This window comes from Pithys albifrons, chromosome 1 (genome assembly GCF_047495875.1).
Source record: "Pithys albifrons albifrons isolate INPA30051 chromosome 1, PitAlb_v1, whole genome shotgun sequence".
Taxonomy (NCBI): Eukaryota; Metazoa; Chordata; class Aves; order Passeriformes; family Thamnophilidae; genus Pithys; species Pithys albifrons.
The window spans coordinates 9,808,327-9,832,110 of record NC_092458.1 but is presented as its reverse complement, the minus strand read 5'-3'; positions in this window follow the sequence as shown (position 1 = coordinate 9,832,110).

Genomic DNA, 23,784 nt, shown 5'->3' with positions numbered 1-23,784 from the left:
CACATCCAATTAAGTTATAAAAATGTTTCTCACTGCTGATTGAGATAATGAAAGAGAGGACCAGAACCCACTTTCATTCCTCTGTCCTTGAACCTATTTTCATCCAGAGGTTCTCATCTACAGATATCATCACCCACATTAATTGTGAAAATTAAGTAAGACACATAAGATTTCTGCCTAAATATATTTTCCTCTTTTTAATTTCTTAATCAGGTATCACTGATTTTATTTATCTACTTTTTTTCCTTTTAGAATGGTTTTCATTTTCATTCATTAGGCACATCATTATTTTTAACATTTTCTGCATACTGTTGTAGCATCTGAATTTGTCAAATCATACCAGCAATGTTTTTCTTTCCTGACAGAAAGCCTAGTGGGGTGAAAAACTGTCTGTGGGGTGAATCAATTTCTCACTATTATTTGTGAGTCAGCACAAAATAAAAACACTCAAAACACCTTGAAATGTGCTGACTGACAAATTAATTTCTGTTCTAGCACCAGTTACAATTACCAATCATTTCATCTACAATTTTTCCTTACACATAAAAGTCTTTGAAGTCCAAGCAAGATAGTCTCAAAAACAAATTTGTATTTCTGCCATGTATTTCCTCAAGTGGAGCTTATCTATTTATGAACATATTTACTGACCTCTTTTTATATCTTCCAATGATCCTTAACTCTATTTGGAACAATTAATATGTGTTATTACTGTATTTTTTTCATACTTTGTGTCTTAAAAGAGAATACAGCCAAGTGGTTTAAAAAATTCCATTCTAAGGTTGTACTTTCTACTTTGACACACAAGCTCTAGAAATACTTAGAGCTGAATTTAAAAAAAAAAAAAGTACAACCAGAAAAGTGAAGAAAAATTAGAACAGAAAGCTATAAACTAATTTGTAAAACTCCATTAGGAAAATAGCCCAGAGAAAGCCAGAGGGGCCTCATGTTAGTTGACAGTGATAAGAGAAATGGAGTATATTGAGAGCAAGACATTATACAGTAGAAGTCAGAGAGGCAGCTTGAGGGGTAGGAAACTCATTTATTCTCAAATAAGAGTGTGCCCTGATTATAAAATACAAACATGCTTACTTTTCCAATAAGTTCTCATATTAACAGTATAATGTTTCACATGAATCCCAGCAATAATTTATCACACTCCTTCATCAGGCAATAGCTCCAGTCTTTCCCACTTCTGTTCGTGGAGTTTTAAGTCAACAGTCACAAGAGCTGCAACAAAAGCTTTAGATAAGATGAGAATCACGTAACACTGTTGCATGTGTGCACATGAATTCATTCACACAGGCATACACTTACTGCTTTGGCATGTATCAATAGCAGCCAGACTTTCAATTAAGAGTGAAGAACTCTTGAGACACTAGGTCAGAATCTGCCCATCACATCAATATATTGGCCTGATTATCAGCAAACTAGATATTAGACTTAAGTATGAAGGAGTAAGAACTTGATTCCTTCTATTGTCTGTGCTGAATTGTTAATGGGATACAACATAACCACTATATAAGAATCATTTTCATCTGTTGCCAGAGTGAAATTTCATGACAGAAAATCCATCAAGACCTGGGTCACTGTGGTGGTTTGACCCTGGCTGGATGACAAGTGCCCACCAAAGCCACTCTTGTCACTTCTCTCCTCAGGTGGACAGGGTAGAGAAAATATAATTGAAGTCTCATGGATTGTCTTCAGAATGGAGACAGATCACTCATCACTTACAGTCATGGGCAAAACAGGTTTGACTTGGGGAAATTAACTGAATTTATTACCAATCAAACTGGAGCAGCGTAATAAGAAATATTACCAAATGTTAAAAATAAATCTTCCCCTCGTCCCCACCTCCACTTGTCCCTAGGCTCAACCTGACTCCCAAGTTCTCTACCTTCTTCCCTGCAGCTGTGCAGGGGGACAGGAATGGGGGCTGTGCTCAGTTCATCACACATTGTCTCTGCTGCTGCTTCTTCCTCAGGGGCAGAAGTCCTCACAGTCTTCCCCTGTTCCACCATGGGGTCCCTCTCACAGGAGACAGTCCTGCATGAACTTCTTCAGTGTGGCTCCTTCCCACAGGCTGCATTTCACAAATTGCTGTAACATGGGTTTCTTCCATGGGGTGTGCATCTTGGAGCTGTCTGGCATTGGCCCCATCAGACATGGGGGAAGCTTCTAGCAGCTTCTCACAAAAGTGACTTCTGTAGCCACCTCACTACCAAGTCCATGCTATGCAAACCCCATCTAGTCATAAAACTCACTGCTGACTTAGTAACCCTTGAAAACTATCAGGAGAGGATGGACTTTACATCAACCAGCAACCCCTGGTAGTGTCATTGTCTGAATATATCCATTCTTCCAAAAGGATACAATTTAAAGGGATCTGATGAAACTGGTTGTCAGAAAGGGCATGTGCCTTTCTCCAGACCACTGAATGTGACAAATGAGAGAATGTCAAGTAACAGAAAAACCAAAGCTGCATAAATCCCTCAGTTTTATTTCACAACTGTAATGGAACAATCAATATGTAATCGTAAACAAGCACTTACCCACTCACTTTTCTGGTGTCAGTAGGCTTAGTAATAAGTTTTATTCAGATAAAGTAGAGGGTTGAAAAGTGATTTAAAGGGAGTTTTCCCTATGTCCTTTCACTGCAGTGATCAGTTCAGGTACAAGGGATATCACATGTCAGATCAGGGAAGCAGATTTTGAGGAGACAGCTTATAATTCTGGTTCCACAGCTGTAGTGACACAGACATTGCAACACAATCTATGGGGAAGACTAAGAGGATTCAAGAAAAACTTGCTTAAATCTTCCACTGTGCCTCGTGGAACCCAAAGTTTCTTACAAAAGTGTCGCTTTCTGTCAACTTCTAGTTTCGTAAAAAAGAATGAAAAAGGAGAATTGAAGCTATCAAACTAAGCATTTTAAATGATTTTAATTTTTTTTCCTTTCAAACTTGCTACAGAATAATTATAGTAAAAACTTTAAACTTAAACTAATTTGCAGCTACTACAAAATAATGCAAATACTATTTTACTGATGAAGCTGACTTTTTTTTAAAGTTATTATTTCAGTTTGGGATGGAACAGAGCCTTCCCCAGCAGTATCAATGCATGATAGAAGCAGTGCTCTACCACATTTATTTTTCCAGGGGAAGGACTGACAGTCCATTAAAGTTAGTTTATTTGAGGGAGATCTGAATTCTTCATAGTTCAGCGGATCTCACATGTACATCTACTGATCTCTCTTGTAGAACAACCTCAGTTGCCATTCCAGGACACTCATCAATGCCCTGGATCTCAGCAGTGACAGACAGTACAAACATGCTCTACTCAAGCACTGATGTTGGTCACAGAGGCACAGAGGTAACACTAGGCTCATTTACAGCCTTTTCTTCCAGCTGTGAATTCAGCTGTTACCAAGAGAGCTCTGAATAATTCTTGAGGTATTTTAGTTTTCATGAAACTTATCAAGCCTTTCTAAACAGTCCTTGTAACAAAAATAACATCTGAATAATTAATGCAGTCATCTAAAACTGATGGCGCTAAAATATCTCTAAGTCATTATCACATCTGAGAGAAATATCACACTATAAATTAGGATGGGATTAGTGTTATAGGAAAGTAATTTAAATAACAGGTTCAGTGACTGGTATTTTCTTCCATCTTAATCCAGAAGCCTGTAAAAACTGTGTGTTCTTTAGTACATAATGAATTTCTACTGCATCAAAACACTTTCCAATCAACTCAGGCTGCATGAATGATCTATCTACTTTGTATGCTTTCCAGTTCTTTAATACAGAACAGTCTTTAAAAATAACCTGAAACAATGCAAACTTCCTACTTATTTTTTACTAAGGAGATTTATTTCTAATTTTTGCCCTCCTCATTTCTCACTTCCAGTGTAGAAGGATTTACTTACTTAAGGCCTGAGGGAGTTGGAAAGGCATTTCATTAGATTTACTTGAGACTCTCCTAAAATAATGGTGATACTTGCACTGGTGTATTTATATTATGTTCAGTCTAGGGTACCTTAATTAAAATAATTTTGAAAGGATAATTTGGTTTACCCACTGATTAAAACTCAACCTGGAAGTGCTTTGGCTGATTAATTTCTGAAATATTACAGCATCTTTGGATTAAAGTTAAGGCCTCAGGATACCCTGGACAAGAAAGGCCAATAGATATAAACATTAGAAAGAAACATTCAAAAATTCTCATAATGATTCTAGGGTGGGTTTTTTTCAAACTAAATGTATATTTCCAACAGAAAAGAGCAAAAGATTAATTTGAATAAATGTTGGGCTTCACGCCTCCTCTTTTTTCCTTTTGCATAAGTGTGGATTGTGAAACACAGCTGAAACCCAACCAGCTGTACCAGAGCAAAGACACTGTTCTGTGTAAAGGCCCTCTTAGAGGAGACAATGCTTTTCCTGTGGCTGCAGCCATTTCTCTTCTAGTGTTGATGTTCTTCTCCAGATGGCTCATGTTTTAAGCACCATGTGTCTATGCTAGAGGATGTCCCAAATGTCTATTGTGAACAATCAATATGCTGGAATCACATGGCAATAAGAGATCTATGCTTAAAACTGCAGAAGATGTCCTCTGGGATGTGGTCCCAGCAAAACTTGGGAGGCACAGTAGAGACCAAGTCAGTCTGCAGATGAGATTAGCATTCAGGGAAATAGAAATAGGGAATGGTACTCAGCTTTTCTTACATCTACAAGCCTTACTGAGAGTGATTAATGGGAAACTGCTGACCTTTTATATATATCCTCTTATTCTCTTAATTTTCTCTGGAGAATAAGCAGCTAATTACTCTGAATTACTTGGGAATAAAGCCACAAAAGGCTTTTAGTACCTAATTTTTGCCTAAGTCTGAAGTTGTGATCCTTTAAAACCAGTCTCATCAGGTGCTGAAAGCCCGTGAGTACATATAGATATTTAGTGAAGTATCCATAGGAAGTCAAGCTAGATTTAGATATTCCAAGTAGAAATTACGTTTCTAAACCTTAAACGCCCATGTCCTTCTCTCTTGGCCCATTTTTGCATCCTCCAGACACTCACAAGCTATGCACTTGTCTGTGCCAGTGGAGAAGTCCAACATGTCATACAGCTTTATACCACATCACCTCAAGGTTGTCACAGCACAGCGACAGTCAAGAGGCAGGGCCAGCACGCAGGAGCTCTGTTCTCTTGACTCATCCTGTGGCTTCACCCTTCAAAAACAGATGTCCAGCTACTAGATCCCACATCTGCTAAGGCTTCCTGGACATGGAGGAGTTTCAACAGGCTTATCTCCCCTCATGTCCAAATCACAGCTCAGATTGCATTTAGCCCATAGCTTTATGAATAGCACGCTTTGGTTGGAGTGTCCAACAGATCAAAATGAAAAAAAAACCCAACAACCAAACCAATACCTTAAATAACTTTGAATACCCCCTAACTAACAACCTGAATAGCCTTAGTCTTATTGCCCTGGAGAAAGATTAAAGCTTAGTGATCCAACTTAGATCTTATGGCAAATCTTGACTAAGCATTTACTTGGGAAAAGGGAAGAGTGGGTTGAATGTAAAACTGCCAGCCAGGGACTTGTGGCCAAGAGGCAGGTGACTATACCCCACAGTAGGCTGGGATTTAAGATCTAGTTCTCTTCCTTGTATTTCTGAGTAGTGATATTAAATATCTCATTGTTCAACATACTAATTCCTGATTATCTGGCTCTGAGACATCTCATTTTTCCACTCTTCTGCTTTATGGAGTAGTGACCCTGTTCTGGTGGTCAGGCATACAAAAAGTCAGGTGGCAGAGCACACAGCCCTGAGAGACCCTCATTTTCTCGTTTTTTCACAGTTGGTGTTTTCACAACATGGAAACTGAGGTGTAGAGATGAGCAGCACTCACCCATGACCTTGGATGCAACTTGATTGAAGGTTATCTAATAAAACATAATCTCTAATGCATACAGGCTCCCAAAGTGTTAGCCTGCTGTGCTTTTTAAATAGATGAGAAAAAGATAGAAAAGGAATTTTCTGAATATAAATAAAGTTATCCTTTTAAAATAAAAATCCTAGGTGTAATTTCTCATACTGAACACAAGGCGCCTCTTACTCTGGAGAAAATGCTTGCCAAAATCTTTCTGAGCCTTATTTCCATGCATCACCAAATACCAGCAGCGCACTTGCCAGCACCAAACTGGACACCAGTATGTGCTGGAATGGGAAATAAAAAGAATAAAAAGGATGTTTGTGTACCTGCACAACAACCCTCAGAGGAGATTTCAGTGACTAACCTGGTAGAAGCAGACAACTCAGGCTTAGTATGAAAAGGGACGTACAGTTACAACATCCTTTACAAGGTATTGTCCATTTTTTTCCTGTTTTTCACTATGTAAGTAGAATATTCTTGGCTTGTTAGACTCTTCTTGATAACAAATAATCTACAATATTTTGCCATATAGTACCCTTAACAAACCACTTCTCTGTGCACATACAGAGGTCTACATGAAAACTTATCATCAAGATCTTCAACAGACCATTGGCCTGAGTGATGCCATAGACTGAATAAATAACATAACCTCCAGGAAAATTCCCTACTTTCCTGCTCTTTTGCTTTAAGGATGAATGACTCAGACATCCAGAAGACCACGTCCTCCCTCTCTCCTCTTGCTGTTTCCCTGGAAGAGTGGGAGATGCCTGAGCAGCCCTGTCACCCTAAAGTCATGCAGGCAGAGGTCTTTGACAACAAAGTGTAGCCATTTTATACATAAAACTCAAGGGCTTTGTCTGCACTCTTATCAGTGCTCCAGAGGGAACAGAGCTCTGGGATCCCCACATAGCCCAGAGAGAGCAGAAGTGTCTCAGGCTGACCCTGCAATTCTGGATCACACTGTTTGGCACAACAGGCCACATTTGGGATGCTCTGGGCCATGTAGCCTCTCTCCATGGCCCTGCAGAGACAGGGATGCAGGAGGTTGCTTCAGCTATGTGCTGCTTATCAGGGACGAACTCCCTCCAAGATGCCAAGCAGTAGGCTTGCTGTTTTCTGTATGCAAAACCAGAAAGTGTAACAGAGCCATACCTGGCAGGAAAATCAGATGGCAACGACTAGAGGTTTGTAAGGAAATGTTACATGTTTTAGACAAACTCCACAGTGAACCTCAGAAAGGGAGGGGTTGTTTTCCTTACTCTCCTGTATCTAAACATCTGTCAAAGGAGGTTCTTTCAATCTGACAGGATTGGCACAGTCCTTAATGATGGTCATTGGTAAGGGCAAGCTGCACAGAGCTGTAAATAGGAAAAAGTGGTCAAAGCTGCAATTTGCAACTTCGCTATCATCTAGTTTTCCTGGGAATGTTTCAGAGCTGAGACTGCAATTTGCTGCACCATTCCTGAGGTCAGAGATCAGTTTTCTCCCAAAGCACACAGTATTGACTGCTTCTCATCCACTCCAAATCCCTTATTTTGAATAAGTATTTTGCCTTGGTTCCTGAAATAAGCAATTGACATTTTCTGGAAAGTATGGGAGTACAAGACCTTGGGAAAACACACCCTTCTGAAAGTAGAAGCTAGGAAAATTCAATTTGAAGCTGAAGTGCAATTAATCATCAGGCATTGCAACAACTCAGATAGAGATGTGGAAATATAACGGTAACCAACTGAGGGGGAATGGCTTCCCACAGAACACTCCACACTCAGCGTGGGGGTGAACCCAAAAATCCCTTTATTAGAGGAAGAGCTGACTTATAAAGGGTTGGTTCAGGGTGATGCTCGGAACAGGGTGGAAACTTAAAAGGGATTGGCTGAACAGTATGTCAGTAACCACTAAACATCCAATAAGAACAGAGTCCTGGAAAGAAGAAGGAAGTCTGAGGGGAGGGCTTTGTAACTTGGACCTGATAGGGTGAGGGGAGGAGCAGAATGGATAACTGACAGCTCAAATAGCCAATGGGGAAACACCTGTCAGGTGACAGGGGAACTGGTCAATAGGGGCTCAGGGATTGGGGCAGGATGGGTGGAAGGGGCAGGCATATTTCTGGTTAACTGCTGGCAGTGTGGGGCAGGGACCATGCCCCCGGGAGGGGCTGCCCTGGCTTGGACCTGCCAGCGGGTCCCGGACGCCACAGCACGGCAGTGACTGTTGCCATGGCAGCTGCAGTGCAGGGCAGGGGTTGTGCTCGGGAAACGGCCCCAACGCCTCAGCAGCGTCAGTGAAGATTTTTCATGCAGGAGTTGTTGGCTAAACACTCAATATGGTTTGTACTGTTACATGACCATAGATTTTGTAGATTTAGAAATTATTATTTTTCTAAAAGCAATGCATGAAATCCCACAAAGCTTTTCCCGGCAAATCGGAGGAGCATCCGGGCTTAGTGCAATGTGTTTAAATGGTTGGGCAACTAAGAACTACAGCCACAAATGTGTAAAGGACGCCAGATATCCACAAACTCTGGCTTTGCTTGTTAGCCTGGACTAAACATGTGGTTTGCAACCTTTTTTGATCTTCAGACCTCTAAATACTTTTCAGTAAGCCTGTCTTTAGCATACTGCAGCTTGCTTAGAAACTGCTTGCTCTTCCTAATTATCATATCTGTATGATGTAGAAATAGCCATGGGAAAGGATTTATGGATCTGAGACTCCTCAAAACCACTGCACTGAGTGACTTTTTTCTGGTCCCATGACCGTTCTGAGTTCATGCCCTGTTACTAGTACTTCTGCTACTCTCTTCAGACTTCAGCAGTTATCCTTCTTTGCCCAGATACTGCAGATTTCATCCAAGTCCTGTTGGATTCTCTTAAATTCCAAAGGTTTATTCACATAGCAGAGAGTATTTTGTAAAGTGAAAAAATATTCTAATAAGTCTACAGAAAGTAAAATCAGATGATTTTATTAAAGTCAGAATTAAAATTCATTCTGCTTAACTCTCCTTGGTACATTTCATATGTCTCATTTCCTAGCTCTATAAAAGACTTAGTGTATACTGAGGGTATTTTGTTGTTACATTGTCTGCCAGTCCAATGTAAACAAAAATACATTCACTAATTACCTTTTTTGATTTAATGTAGCCCCTGCCAAGAAGTGATGCACCACTACTATCCTGTCCCTTATGCCTGGTCTTTATATCTATGTAAGAAGTTGATATTTATGGTGGTCAAGATGTCGTAAAAGCATAGAGCAATGAAAACAAATATATCCTGCATCTCTCTTAGGTTTTTGCCAGGAAGACAATTTTTAATGAAGCTTAGCATTATCTGACAGTCTTTCTACTTAACTCTAATTAACTTTCAGCTCTTCAAATAAAATGCTGTAACATGGTGGGACTGCCTGTGAATTCAGTCCTGTTTTTTTGCCACTTCAATTGACCTTGCTGGTATGGCTGTGAGGCCAGAACTTTAGTTTCTTTCTCCATTAATTGTTCTTTCCCCTGGGAACTGTATTGATGGACTCCTCTAAGTAAAAATTTTATTGTCCTTTCATGAAAATGTTTAGCAGGATATTGCATATGAGCCAGAATTTAAAATATTAATGTGTACCTTAAGAAGGATTCCTTGCCTTCACCCACTACAATTCATGTTCTGTCTTCCAAACAGAGACCAAAAAAATTGGTGACCATCTTCAAAACTTAGTTGGAGTCTCCGGTATCCTCTGATTTTCCAAATGTGTGCTGCTCTCCTGTCCAAATAGAGCTGAATAACAACCCTTGGATGATATTTTGAGAGATAAAAATCCTTCATCCCTGCTTCACCATATCCTACAGATAAAACCTTCATCATAGCAGAAGAATCATTTAGAGGAGAGTATGCCCAGTAGATGCCCCATGCAGAGCAATAACTTTTATTTTTCCTTTTAGTGGGCATTAATGTAGAGGTTAAAAAAAGAAAATCTGGTAAGTATGGACTGAAACTCAGCTGATGCAGAATGCTACTGATTTTCAGCTGTGAAGACCACTTATTCTTACTAATTACTATGTTTTAATGCAAGAACAGCTGTGTACATTCCTGAAAAGTGTGGTTGTCCAAGACACCACCTACTCTCACAGCATGTGCCACTTACTGTAATAGACAGATGAGGCTGACTGTAAAACTGATTGCTTAATGGCTTGTTAACTACCCTTTATCAGTCATATTTCTCTTCAATACAGCTTAAAACTCACTCTAAAGGCTAGTTTTAATGTGGCAGAAAAGAAGCCATGTTGATAGTTCTTACATAATTGCCTGATGCCACATTTGACAATACATTTGCCATAGCAACAATGCTTTAGTGTTCTGTCAGTGCATAACCACCAATGTACAGCACAGCTGTGTAGCTTCTTGTGTTTGTATTGCAAAAAAGCCCTTCATGGTTGTTCCAGTCTCTTATTAGGATATCAGTTAATAAGCCCTTGTACAGCTCTGTTTTTACATGTAAAATTCTTGAGCATACAGTTGTTTTTAAGACTTGCAACTTTCTTTACCATTAATACTCAGCATTGATTTTCAACTCCTTTCCTGGCTTCTCAGAATATACCCTTCCAGGGAAATATTACTCTATTTGTCATCCAACAACCAGAATGACTATTAGTCTTCCCATTCAATACATTGGCATGCTTCAGCCATTTTTTGTTTTCTAGAAATTGCTTGTGCCACACAGTAGAATCCTTTTTCTTTTTTCCTCATTCTTCTTTTCTTTTTGGGAATGGATACTGTCACACAGCTTTGCTGAAATCTCCTTTGTTGCATGTTATGTTTTCCCATACAACTTCATAGATGATTCATGATTCATGTGCAGGGTGAGAGGGTTAAGAAGGGACAGAGCAGTAGATCCTGGGAAGGGAAGCAGGGTTGATATGAGAAAATTTTTCTTATACTGAGGTCTATTGACTCATGGAATACTCTTCAAAGACAAGGAGAAAAACCCTGATAAATGACACATTTTAACTACTTAGGAGTAGAGCTTACTGGGAATTTTTCTGATGAAAGGCAAAATCTGAGCTTTCTGAAGGAAGGATTCCTCATAAAAATGCATCAGTTATGTTTGATAGGTTGGAGTTTCTATCAGACACTGCTGCAGAAGGTATACTAACAACCTTCTAATGGTAACAGTTTTGTGATTAGGGTGCTTATCTGCACCCGTCTTCTACAAATACTAGATATTAGTACAGAGTTAAACAAGGTCAGGAGGACAGGACACACTGGAAAACTTGGACCTAAGGCTCAGGAAATCAATGTATGAGCCTGACAGAAAGTCTTGGGGTCTACTTCAGGCAAAGCAGAGACTTAAACAGAATGGCAGAATGAAGGAGGTCATCTGGTACAACTTGTCTGCTCAAGCAGGACCACCCAGGCCTGGATGTGGCTGCTCAAGACTGTCAAAACAGCTTTCAAATATCTCCAAGGATGGAGACTCTGCAAACTCTCTGAGAAGACTGTGCCAAGGCTTGGACATCCACACAGTAAAAAGTATTAGAATCTAACCAGACATTGTTTTTTCCAGCTTGCCATAGCTTTTCTAATGTTCCGGTAGAAAGGTTTCTTGTAGAGATGGTTTTCATCTACCTTCCATTTTGGGAAAAGTACTTGGAAGGTACAGAAAAGTAATTTACTGCAGTTCTCCTTGTTTTCAGAACTTCAAAGACATTTATCTCCACAGCAGTGGGATGCAGGTACTTCTTCCAAGAGCATCGACCTGGCCATGCAGGTGTAGAGCCTGGGAATGAAAAGATTAGCAACTCTGAAACATTCCAGGATAACTCTGTTTTCCCATTATTCTTTGGCCTCAGATATTCTGGATTTTGAGGTCTTTGTCTTTTTCCTGAGATGAGAAACTGGGTGGTGGAAGCTAAATATTAAAGCAAATAAGTTGTCATAGGAACCTATGAAACAGTTGCAGAAAGCAATTAATAAATAACCTGTCTTACATGCCCAGTTGCATTCTGTATAGAAATCTATTAACAGAACAGAAATTGTAACCCTACTTGAAGGCATTTATAATCAATGGCCCATATTACATTTGAAATGAGTGCACCAGCATCAAGATGGCACGACTAAAGACATCTCAAAGCCACCTGCAGAAAGACCCTTCACATTATTTTCACAGTCCATATACACAGTGCTCTTTCAGGGATGAACCTAAAATCTTTGAGTGAGGAACCCAAAATCCAAGCCTTCCAGCAGAGCCATCAAATATGTTTGCATTCATATTCCAAATCTGAATAATAAAATGGAAAGAAGATAATGAGGTTCTGCAGGAAACACTAAAATAAGAACTGAGGACATCATTCAGAAGTGGGGCTTTTGCCATTAGTACTAAGCCTCCACTCCTTTTGGCCAGGATACATCCTGGGAATATGAGAGAAAATTAGCTCCAAGAAGAATACACTGTTGTTAAGAAACAATTCTGACTCATATTTATATTAAACCTATAACTTTTTATTTCCTAGCTTGCAATGAGAAACTTGACCTTGAAGTCCCAATGTACAATTCTTGGTTGTTTTTTGTTTGTTTTTTTTTTGTTTTTTTTGTTTTTTTGGTTTTTTTGTAATATGCCTCCTTATTGCCATTATTGAAGAGAGAATTATGGGTCAATATATAATTGTCTGTTTTCCCAAAAGCAGAGAATTCAAAGAGAACAGTGTGTGCAGGCACTGCAGTGTCCTATGCCATGACTGTTTTGTGTTTCCTGATAAATTGCAAAGAAAACCTTTGAGGACTGATATTAAGAAGTGCAAATTTTGGAAATTCCCTTCCATCTTTGCCTTCACTGGCATTATTTAATTCACATCCCACAGGAAGAGAAATTTAAAAAATTAATCCCATCTTTTTGAACAACCCTGTGCGTCACACTTGTCTAACCAACAGAGCATATCTCCAAAGTGTCTTATATCAGAAGAGGAACCAATGTGACTCCCAATATGTCTTTGGGGATGCTTTCTTCAAGAGTGTCTTGCATGAATGGACAACTTACACTATCACAGTCCTTTTCTTACAAAGGATACCCTTAACACTCAGCAAGCTCTTAATCCCAAAGAATGACTGAGATCTCAAACTGCTTATAGAGCCCAAACTTCCCAACAGTAATGTCACCTTACAGTCAGTGACAAGAAGCAATGGTAGAAGAAAAATGCGGACACAGGGCTACTAAGACAATAAATATATTTTTATGTTCTACCTTCTCAACCACTAAAGCATCTCCCCATGCAATTTCAGGTAATATCAAGGGCAATTATTTGGAGGGAGAAGGACATATCAATTCTTTTATTGTCCAGGTCGCATTTTCTGCTTTTTGAAGACAGATGAAATGTCAGCAATTCTCCATTTATGTGATTCCTATCCTTGATAGAAGTCTTATAGCTTCTTATGGTGAGCTTTCCAGTCTACTCAGGTAGAGGTGATCGGCCCCCTGGACATGAGGACACTAATGCCTCTGAGGATTGAGGTCACCTTAGCATAGGTTTTTTTTCCCCTGTCATCAAAGAGGAAAAATAAAAGGAAAGCTATGAAAAAGTCTGAAGGCTTTTGCATTAAACTCTTTCAAAGCTTACCTGCATGGGAGGTCATAAAATACAACAGCCTTACTGGGTTTACAGATCACCTCTCACTCCTTCCTGACATCTCAGCAAAGTTACAGAATGGTACAGAAAAACAAGCAATGCTTTTAAAGATTTAGAAAATGAGTTAGCCTTTGCAACAATCATCACAACATTATTGTGAACTACTTAAATGTGAAGTGTTAAACAAAATAACATCTGAAAGCTAAACTGGACTCAGTTTGAATCAAGAATTTTGTATAGCTATGGTCTTACTACATATCTGGTAGAGTTATGGAAGCTGCATTGCTGGACTTTGCAGAACTGTCACAGCTTTGTTTATAGTAGGTTGCAGTCATGGAAATCATGAGGATTTTAAGATAATCCACTGCCTGTGGATTTACTGGTTATCAAGTGACATGCTACAATCTGGATTTTTAAAGCTAGGAATTGTTATGCTCAAAATTCTGTTTAAAGAATTTGTTGTTGATATAATTAAAATCTCAACAGTTTAATCATTATGAGTCAAAATGTAGTTATTACAGGTGAAAAAAAGAATAACAACATATTCAGAATTCATACACAAACATTTTGTTTTTTCTCCCCCTTTCAGGAGTTATGCTGATCCTCTCCCTGCTACTCTGCACCCCAGTGCAGGTAGTTGCATGCTGGACATACTGGGGGTTGCTTACAAGTTGTCAGCATTTGAAGGTTTTTGTTGTGAGGAACATGATGTTCACATTGATGGGTTTTCTTCCTCATCCCAGGATCCATAAAAAACTGCAGGCAAAGTCACAAAATATTCATACAGAACAAGCCCAACAAGCCTCAGTCCTGAGACCTTGCAAATTTCATAAAAAGCTCATGGCCTGTTACTGAGAGTGGCAACACTATATTACATACTTAAAAAAAAATTAAAATGCATACAAGAATACTTTTTAAATGAAAACTGCAATGATGAACAGTTTGCCTCTGCTGTTGCTATGTGAGATCTGCTTATTACTGGAAATCTTTCTCATGGAGATAGAAAAATTTCATTAAGATCCATTGCCTTGCACATCACATCTGCAGTTCTCTGTCCTGTAAAACATTATTCTGTATTAGTTTTAATTCTAAGGAAAAAAATAGGGAGAATGATGTTGCCTGTTCTGGGAAGAGTTTGCAAATTCCTACAACAACAACCAACAAATAAACAAACAAGAAAATAGCAGCATGCCCTTCAATTTCTGTGAACTGCCTTCCAGGGCTAGAAACAGAAGTCAGACTTACACCATAAGTCTGCTTTCAGTTAGTCCAGGTGTGAAATTGTGACATGAAGGTAATTGAGTGTTGCAGTTCTGATGGTATGCAGAAATGTAAGCAGCCTGGACTAAGCTTCTCCCACTCTGGAAGCTACCTGTGCTCACAGAATACATCACAGAATAATTGAGGCCAGAGGGCACCCCTGGAGATCATGTAGCCCAACCCCATGCTGAGAGCAGGGTCAACTAGGGCAGGTTGCTCAGGACTACATCCAGTCAGGTTTTGAATATTTCTAGGAATGGAGACTCCACAGCTTCCCTGGGAAACATGTCCCAGTGCTCAGTCATCTTCACATTATTTTCTTTATGATTAAGTGGAACCTCCTGTATTTTGCTTTGTCCCCGCTCCCTCTTACTCTGTTACTGGGTACCACCGGCAAGAGCCTGGTTCTGTTCCCTTTTCTTGGCCCCCATTAGGTGGTTAGACAGCAGTTAGATCTTATCCAGATCCCCCTGAACTGCCTTTTCTCCAGGTTAAGCTGTACCAGCTCTCTCAGCTTCTCCTTTTATAAGAGGCATTTCAGTTCCCTAATATTTGTGGTCCTGTGCTGGACTCATATTAGTAGGGCTGTGGAGCCCAGAGCTGGACCAAGCACTCCAAGGGTCTCACCAGAGCTGAGGAGAGGGGAAGGATCATCTCCCTTGACCCGCTGGCCACATTGCTTAATGCACCCAGGAGGCTGTTGGCCTTCCTTGGTATGAGGACAAACTGCTGTGTCCGTTTATTAACTTGATGTTAAAGAACCCACTATGCCTTTTCCCGCCAGAGTTTTGTGCCACTTGCAAACCTGTTGAGGGTGCACTTTGCCCTGTCATCCAGGTCTTTGGTCCCAGTATCAATCCCTGGTATCGATCATCATAAGTGATTGGTCTCAAGGGCAGTTTCACAATGCTGATCACAACCCAGCAGTTCAGCTAGTTTTCTGCCCACATCACTGCCAATTTATCTGCTCGTTCAACAGCACATCTGTATGGATTTCACAGCAGAAAGTTTCAAAAGCCTTACTAAAGCTGATGTAAGCAACACCTACTGCTCTTCTTTCACCCACTAAGCCAGTAATCTTTTTATAAAAGGCTATCAATTTGTTCAAGTAAGATTTTCCTTTCATAAATCCACATTGACCACCCTAGATCAACTTCTTATCCTCCATGTGTTGGTCTGCAAGAGGTGATAGCAGCTGGAAACCAAAGGCTAGAAATGAGGCCTTTCTTGACCTTATTCCCACTTTCAGATAAAGAGGAATTTTCTGTCAGTTGCTTTTCCTAAACACCAGTATCCATGGCATGCTAGCCATTAGAGAAGGAAACAGCAAGCACCATTCCTTTGTACTCTCTCTACTGGCTCCCAAGTAGGGTATAACAGAAACCCACTTTTTTAAATGAGAACAAGACTCATGAGGTACAAGACCATGAATGACTTCAGAAAAAAGACTAAGTGTGGAAAGGTAAATCAGAGAATGCTTGGAAGGAAATCATAGCTGGAGCTGGGAGCATGGTGGAGGTGTGGCATGGAGGAGAGCAAGATGGAAAACCTGTGGAGGGAAAGATTCGATATGTATGGAGATGAAAAAAAGGTGTGGGTGAACAGGTGAAAGACTATTGAAGAAATGAGGAAGGAATGAGTTTGGGAATTAGGTCAAAGAAAGATGGACTTCAGAACATGCCAGACCACTAGGGAGGAACCCTTGAGCTATTTCAACAGTGAAGATGTGGTATGGCCTGAAACAGAGATCAAACTAGTAAAGTCTTTAAAGATTATTGGTTTGCATTTCACAATTGGTTTTCTCTAGTCACTGCCAATTGCTGGGTGAAAGAGAAGCAAACAGAGGAGCAGGGAAAGAGAAGGAAGAAAGGAAGAAAGGGAAAAGAGAGGTGACAGAAATGGATGCAGGGCTGGTAGCAGAGCTCACCATCTCCCATTACCAGAAAGAGCAGTTTCATCTCCAATATTCATTCCTTGTCTCTCTGCTCCTCTGGAGGTCAGAGATCTGTTAGACCTGTAAGATGCATTATTTGAGCGAGATAGAAATTGCATTTCCTGGCAGAAGGATGAGTTGCTAGTGCAGGATGTTGTAGGTTGTCCTGGAGAATCATATCTTGTGTTGTCTTTACCAATTCCTCTGTACATACTGCCAGGCAATGTACATGAACATAGCACTTAAAAAGAAGCAGCTGTACAGCGTGCATTTTCTCTGCATCTAGCTCAATTATCAACTGAAATGAAAAACAACTGCGTATTAATTATCTGCTGTGTTATGCAATACTAAATGGCTGGGGGAAAAATACACTAACAAACCTCAAATGGGCATCCAGAATTAAGAATCTTGCTGTGACTCTGGTCCCTGACTGTACAGCAGGGACTCTTTGCTGAGGAACTATAACAATGCATTGATTGCTGCTTGTGTAGAAGACAGTCACAGCAGTGATCAGCCCCAAAGAAATGCACTGGATGAAACTAATAACCTTATCATCAGGGCATGGTTTAAATAGCCCATGATGAATGAGGCAGAGTGCCAACACACTGAGCAATGAGAAGGAACCACATTACTCCATACACATCTGCAGTGACAATACAGGATCTAAGGGAAGAACAGCTATTCTAAAGTTAAACACTGCAGCAAGATTCATAGGTCTGAGGAGACCGAACTGAGGCTGAAGGGACAGCATTACTCCTAGCACTGTCCAGCTTTTACAGGATTCATCATGTAGCCTCAGTTGTTGTGATTGTAATTAGTTGGTATAGGTTAGTAAGAAATGCACTAGCAAGCAGAAAAAATAGGGAAGTAATTTTATTTTGCTGCGTGTGTGCTTTAAAAAAAAATAAACGTAAAGGAAAGAATAGGGGCCATGACGTATCTGTGCTGCCTTTTGCAGTAATATTCAGATTAAGTCCAGTAAACTTCCCACTAACTAACATCCAAAACTCTCATCCAGCCATGTCTTCTAGAACTTAATCCTCTGCTGAGGAAGGTCAGTCCTAAGGGTGAGTGAATCCCAATTTCAGTCTGTCTGTCTGGGTTAACTGAGTGCTTGCCACAGCTCTCACAGATAAGGGCAGGAAAACCTCAACACATTTGTTTAATGGCCTACAGTCCTCTTTTTTTTCTCCTTGGCTCACTTCTTATCTTTCCTGTTGTTTTGTCATCTGAGATATATCAAGGATGTGCACACTCCATGCAGTGCAGGACTTCTGAAACAGATGAAAGCATGTGGCACGTACATGCCATCCCTCTTCCCCATTAAATTTTGAATCCACTTTGTTTAACAGATCATGAAAACAGCCAGCCAGGAAGAAGAGGGAAATTCTATAGGTATGTCTCTACCAGTATATTATAGAGATAACTTCCCAGAAACACAAACTCAAATCTATTGCTGTACTGTTACAGGGTTAGAAAAGCAGTGTTCCTCAGAAGGGCTGGTTTGGGAGTTGGTACAGCTCATACTGCTGTTTCAGATGCACAGAATCATCATTCTGCCCCTTTGGTGGGTGAGATTCTGATAAGTACTATCTCAACTTTGTAACCCCCTTCCTCCTTATGCGAAAGACGCCCAACCGCAGTGGTCTGAAGGAAGCGAAAGTGTTCTCCAGTCTGGTCCCTGATGCTGGCAATGGGAGAAGCAGAAACCAGGTTGTGCTGTGGCACCCAGAGGCTGTTCAGCCTCAGTGAAGCCAAATCAACCATGAGCTTATGAAACATCTGAGGGCGATCCTTAATTCCAGTTTGATCATGCCTGCATTTATAGATGGATGAAATGTTGCCATGCAAGTGCAAATACATGAACCTGAATCCTCAGGTCATCCATGAGTCAGAGGAAGGAGTTGCCCTGCAGTTATAGAAGCTGCAGGTAAGGCATCCAGGAGCTACCAGGAAGATGGAGGGAACACTTGTGTACCTTGCACAGTGAAATAAGAGGAATTTGAGGATTTTTTTTGAAACTAATTCATGAGATGTGTTTGAAAATACAATAGGATTGCATAAGGTAGTGGACATGACCCTAAACTGAGGGCTAGCAACACATGAGACCATAGAGCCTCTCTCTTACACTCTGGCCCAAGCAATATTTGTGTACTATGGCATCTAAATAGCTTTGAGGATCTAGTTGTCCAGGGAAGTGGTGTGATGGAGTCATTTGGAGTACCAACAATTGTCACCAAAACTTACAGGTTTGGGGTTTGGGGTTCTTTTGGTCCCGGATTTTGATGTAAAAATACTTTTGAGCCAATGTAAAATTCTCAGTTTTGGGGGGATTTGGGGGTTTGCTTGGTTGGGTTTTTATTTGGTTTTGGTTTGGGTTGGGTTTTTTTAATCTACCTTTTGGATTTTTTTCAAAAGTGTTTTTAAATTCCCTCAACAATGTTCACATTCATGCCTCATAATTGTGGCACTTTAAAAATACTAATGTTAACAGTCACCCTTCATGAGGTGAAGGTAACATAAATACCTCTAAACTAACTACAAAATGCTGCAGACAAAGAGCTCTAAGTTTTTCCCCAATGAATGTTCCTTTGGAGATTCAGCAGCTGATATTTTACTGAACTTGTTCTGCCTGTGGGCAATCATAATAGCTCTCAAAAAAGTAATCCTCACCAAAGCTTTGAGCTATAAAGCAGAAAGCTGCAGGAAATTAGCTTTATTTTGCTGTTAATGGAAAGAAGAAAAATCCTTCAGTAACTTAACTGGGTTTGGGGTTTTTTTTAATTTTTAAATGATTGAAAGAGATTAATGAAATTTAAGAGACAGAATGAACTTGCACTTGCTATGAGCATGAAAGAGCATGGCATACTAACAGCAGATTTCTGTGATAACCATAAAGCAGAATTTAATGAAAGTGCTTCAGAGAAATGCAGCAATAAATACAAGTAACGAGCCAGCAAAAGGAGCCAGGAGGCAAGGTGCTTCCATAGATATGAGTCAATAAGTGCATTAGTGAAAGGAAGAATGGGAATTTTGAGAGAAAATTGCTTAAAATTATCAGAGAGGAGAACAGAAGTAATTTGTACAAAATTCCAATTAGAAATCTTTTTTCCTCTGGTTACATTAGAATATCTGCACCTTAATAGAAGTCTAAAGAGGCCAAAATGGTAGTTAAGCCACTGTGTTATACAGTCAGCCAAAGTAGCTTCAAAGGGTGATGTGTAATATGAAAAGAGGTTTCCATCCCACAAGAACCATATTACCAACCAGCACACAAAATCAGTGCTGCTGAGGAAATAGCCTCAAAATGATCATATCTGGAGTTTAGCATTAAAATATGCATCACTTTAAGATAGAGCCCAAATTAAATGAATCAGTAGCTCTCCCGTGCTTACATCTTTGTGGTGCATGTCTTCCACCTGGCTGGGTACATCATTCCCCTCTCACAGAGGGAGCCCAGAGGCATGCAGGTGATAGAGAGCAAAGCAGAGGTCCGACCTTTTTTCCTTCATGGCTTTTATGGGGCCAGAAGAGACTGGTAAAGGAGCTGTGCATCCTATATACACCCACCAGCTGCTATTCGCTGCACAAAAGTAGCACAAGCACATTAAGTTTGTGATACTGTTCCAACCGTCTCGTGTTTTACTCACTGATATTTGCAATATTCTAGGCAGCTCCCGTAGAAGATTCAAAGAAATGAGAGCACTGCCAGAAGAACTGCCTCCATTTCCACAAAGGCAAATGCACATCTCCAGGCAGTCACTTGGCAGTCTTACTAAATTGCCTTATCTAGAAGGATGCCATAATAATTCACAGCATATATTACATTAAAAAGGTCTAGTCTACATGTAGAGTATCTGAGGGCATTTTATTTCTATGACATGAAATGGATTTAGATTGTCATATGCAATGCATACATCTCCTGATGTAGACTGTGGGAAGTGGGCTAAACAAAACATTTTATAGAGGATGTGGAAATAAGACATTTCCCTGAAATCAGAGTCACTGCACAGCATGGAGCACGGATGCAACAGGTCCTGGCTGTGACACCAAATGGTTTTGTGAAGTTCTCTGCTATATGTTTCTTAGGAGAAGGCTCCAAGGAGCACTCTCACATGAAATAAATTATGGGAAGGACTCTTGCTTAGACCTGCTGTCTGGAAAGTGGTAACAGCCAGCCTGTGAAATTAGGAATCCAGCATCAGTAATTATTTCCTAAGAAGAGAGAATGGCTTTTGAAAGGTATTATACTGCAATAAGTGCTCATTCTGAACACTGAGACAGATTTCTGCTTCTAATTAGCTAATTATATGTAATTTCAGTAGGTATGGATGTTCCATTTTCTGGAACTGATCTGTTTTTCTATTGAGTGTTAATGGAAGTTAGAAGAAAAAATATAGTAAGCAAACTGCTAAGTCAATAAGCAGCCCTTTCAAAGACCAGAAATGCTGCAGGATATCTCTAATTACCAGGTCACTGACAGCCAGTGACCAAGTGAGAGCATTTGCATTCATTTTTTCCAGAGTTCTCCTGTGCTTTCTCCACAGTATTTGTGAATTGTAAAAACATTAGGCTTCACAATAAAAAGAAGACAAGCACTAAGCACAGTTAGTGTATCACTTAGAACAACCCCTGAGCACTGCACGCATCCTGCCGAATAGCACTTTCTCACAATTGATGGAGAAAGGCTGGGGAATAATAGGACAGTAAAAAACAAAAGTTACACCACTTTCAGCTACAAGTGGCAAAGATGGCCGATTCCCTGGTCCATGGGAGCCTGAGGTTGCATTCACTCCTATCACGGACTCCTTTTCCCCTGATTGTTCCTCTTGCAAAACTCCTCTGCAGAGACGTGTGCCAGCAATACCATCTGCTGGCTAAAGCTAGCACTGTCCGGAGGAGTGGGCGAAGGCGGCGGGGCTGACGGTCCCCACGGCAGCCACTTTTCTGCCCCTCGCCTTCCTCCCCCAGGATGGCTCCTGTGCCTGGGGCAGCGCAGGCAGCACTGGGGGAGGAGCTTCTGTGAGGGGTAAAACAGCAGATCCTGATCTCAGTTTTCGAGCCTGAAATCTGTTCAGTTACTCCTTTCCCACGTGTTTTCCAACGTTCTGGCTTTCAGTCCTGGTTCATAGGGTTTAATTATCACACTTAATGGTAAAGAAATGCCCTGCCTTGTCACCTCTCCACTCAGCTGCCCACGCACGTGGGAGAACAGATAAAAATCCAGACTGTGCACAGGGATCAGGCGCAACCCCTGTTCCATATTTCAGGAAAGAGCTCTCTGTGATGTGCCCTTTGCCAGAGCTTTGCACATAGCAGTCCCCCTTTAATCCAGGATGAGCATTCAAACAAGATCATTTTTGTGGAATGAGATGACTGAAAGTAGAGAGCTTAGGCAAAACCCCTTCAGGGACTGAGCTGAGTGTGTTTTCACCAGGTATTTATTTTGGAATAGGTTGTCAGGTTATATGAGCCAGGAACAAGGAAGTATCTGAAAAAATGTAGGAAATTGTAGAGGACACTCAGAGAAAGCAGTGGGGAAGTATTAGATAGCTGTGGCCACTTTCTCTCTTTTCCTTTTTCTTTTTTCCTTTTTCTTCTTTCTTTTTTCTTTTCTCTTTTTTTTTTCTTTTGTTGTTTGCAAACAGAATCACAGTATTTTAATCACCCAAGCCTCTGTCCAAGGAGGGGCAAAAAAGGCTGAGAGTCTGGTCTAAGAAAAAGAGGGGCTGTGAGGGAAGGATGAGACAGAGGACTATCAGGGGAGTAACAGTGAAACAGTAAGAAACAATTGTTCATTTTCTTAGATAAAATTAACTTGAAAGTCTTTCAGAACAAAGGGGGGGATTAGCCACAAACAAAATATATGATGGAGCTATAGATCTCCTCTTGCCATGTTCATAGATGCCATGGATGCTGAGAATTTGCATGGCTCCCCAGATGTCCAGGGCCTGAGGGAACCACCAACACTTACTGTCTCATGGCAGCCCCCTGGGGCTCCCCCGACCCTGCTTCAGGACCCATGACCCCATTTCAGCTCTCGAGGCTGCCAGTCCCTGTCCTAGGGATGCCCAAATCCAAACATCTGGTCTTATGCTCTTATGTACTGAGGCACTATCAGTGAAAAACTGTTAGTGAATTCAAGTTATAAGGACTCGCTGGATAAACTGGGTGAGAGGAAGGCTTGGATTCACAAAAAAAACATGAGAATATGTGTCCAAAGAACCAGGGAGAGCAAAGAAGAGAACTGACGTATTTCATTCTAGGAGGGAATTTGGACTTGCTTCCATCACCTCTAAAGAGTATGTCCCAATAGACCTACAAGTAGATAGTACTTTTCATGTGTTTTCTTTAGTTCCTACAAGACAAATTATCAATTTGCTTAATTTGGTTTGAACTGTTTGGGGTTGGTTTTGTTCAGCTTCTAGTTTGAGAAATAATAAAAGTAATTATAGCTTGAAAGACAGAAAAAGCTATTTCTTAAACTTTGCTCTGTGAGGAAAAGGATTTGTGTAGGGTGTTTGGCTGATTGAACAAAATCTCTGGGAGCTGTGAGCAAAACCAACTGCCTTCTAGTGGTCAGTGAATGAAGAGACTGAGCTGATACTTCCAGGGCCTGAGCAGTACTCTGCCTTTTCTATGGGACAAATAAATAGATGTACCTCCACTGCAGTTGGGATATGGTAGCAACATGTGCTCACCACATCTGAGTAGCTGAGGAGCAGAAATACATTTGTCACCTATTCTGAACTGATGGGTATGAATGGAGTTAATTCAGAAAGGGCTGTCTATGGTTCTCATTGAAGGGACTTGGAAAGGCAGAGGTTCTGCCTACAAACTTAAAGGAAAATTTATATGTAAACAGTTGGAAGGGACAAAGAGTTTGTTGGTTTCATTCCCCATGCTTGGCAGGAGAGTAAAAAAGGGGAGTCATGCACAGGAGTGACACTCCATCAGGGAGGACCGAAGAGAGCAAAGCAGTTGCTGGGAGCTTTGCCCCATGCAGAAATTCCCAACACCAACTGTTCCTATTTTGGTACGATTATTTAATCAGGCAGTT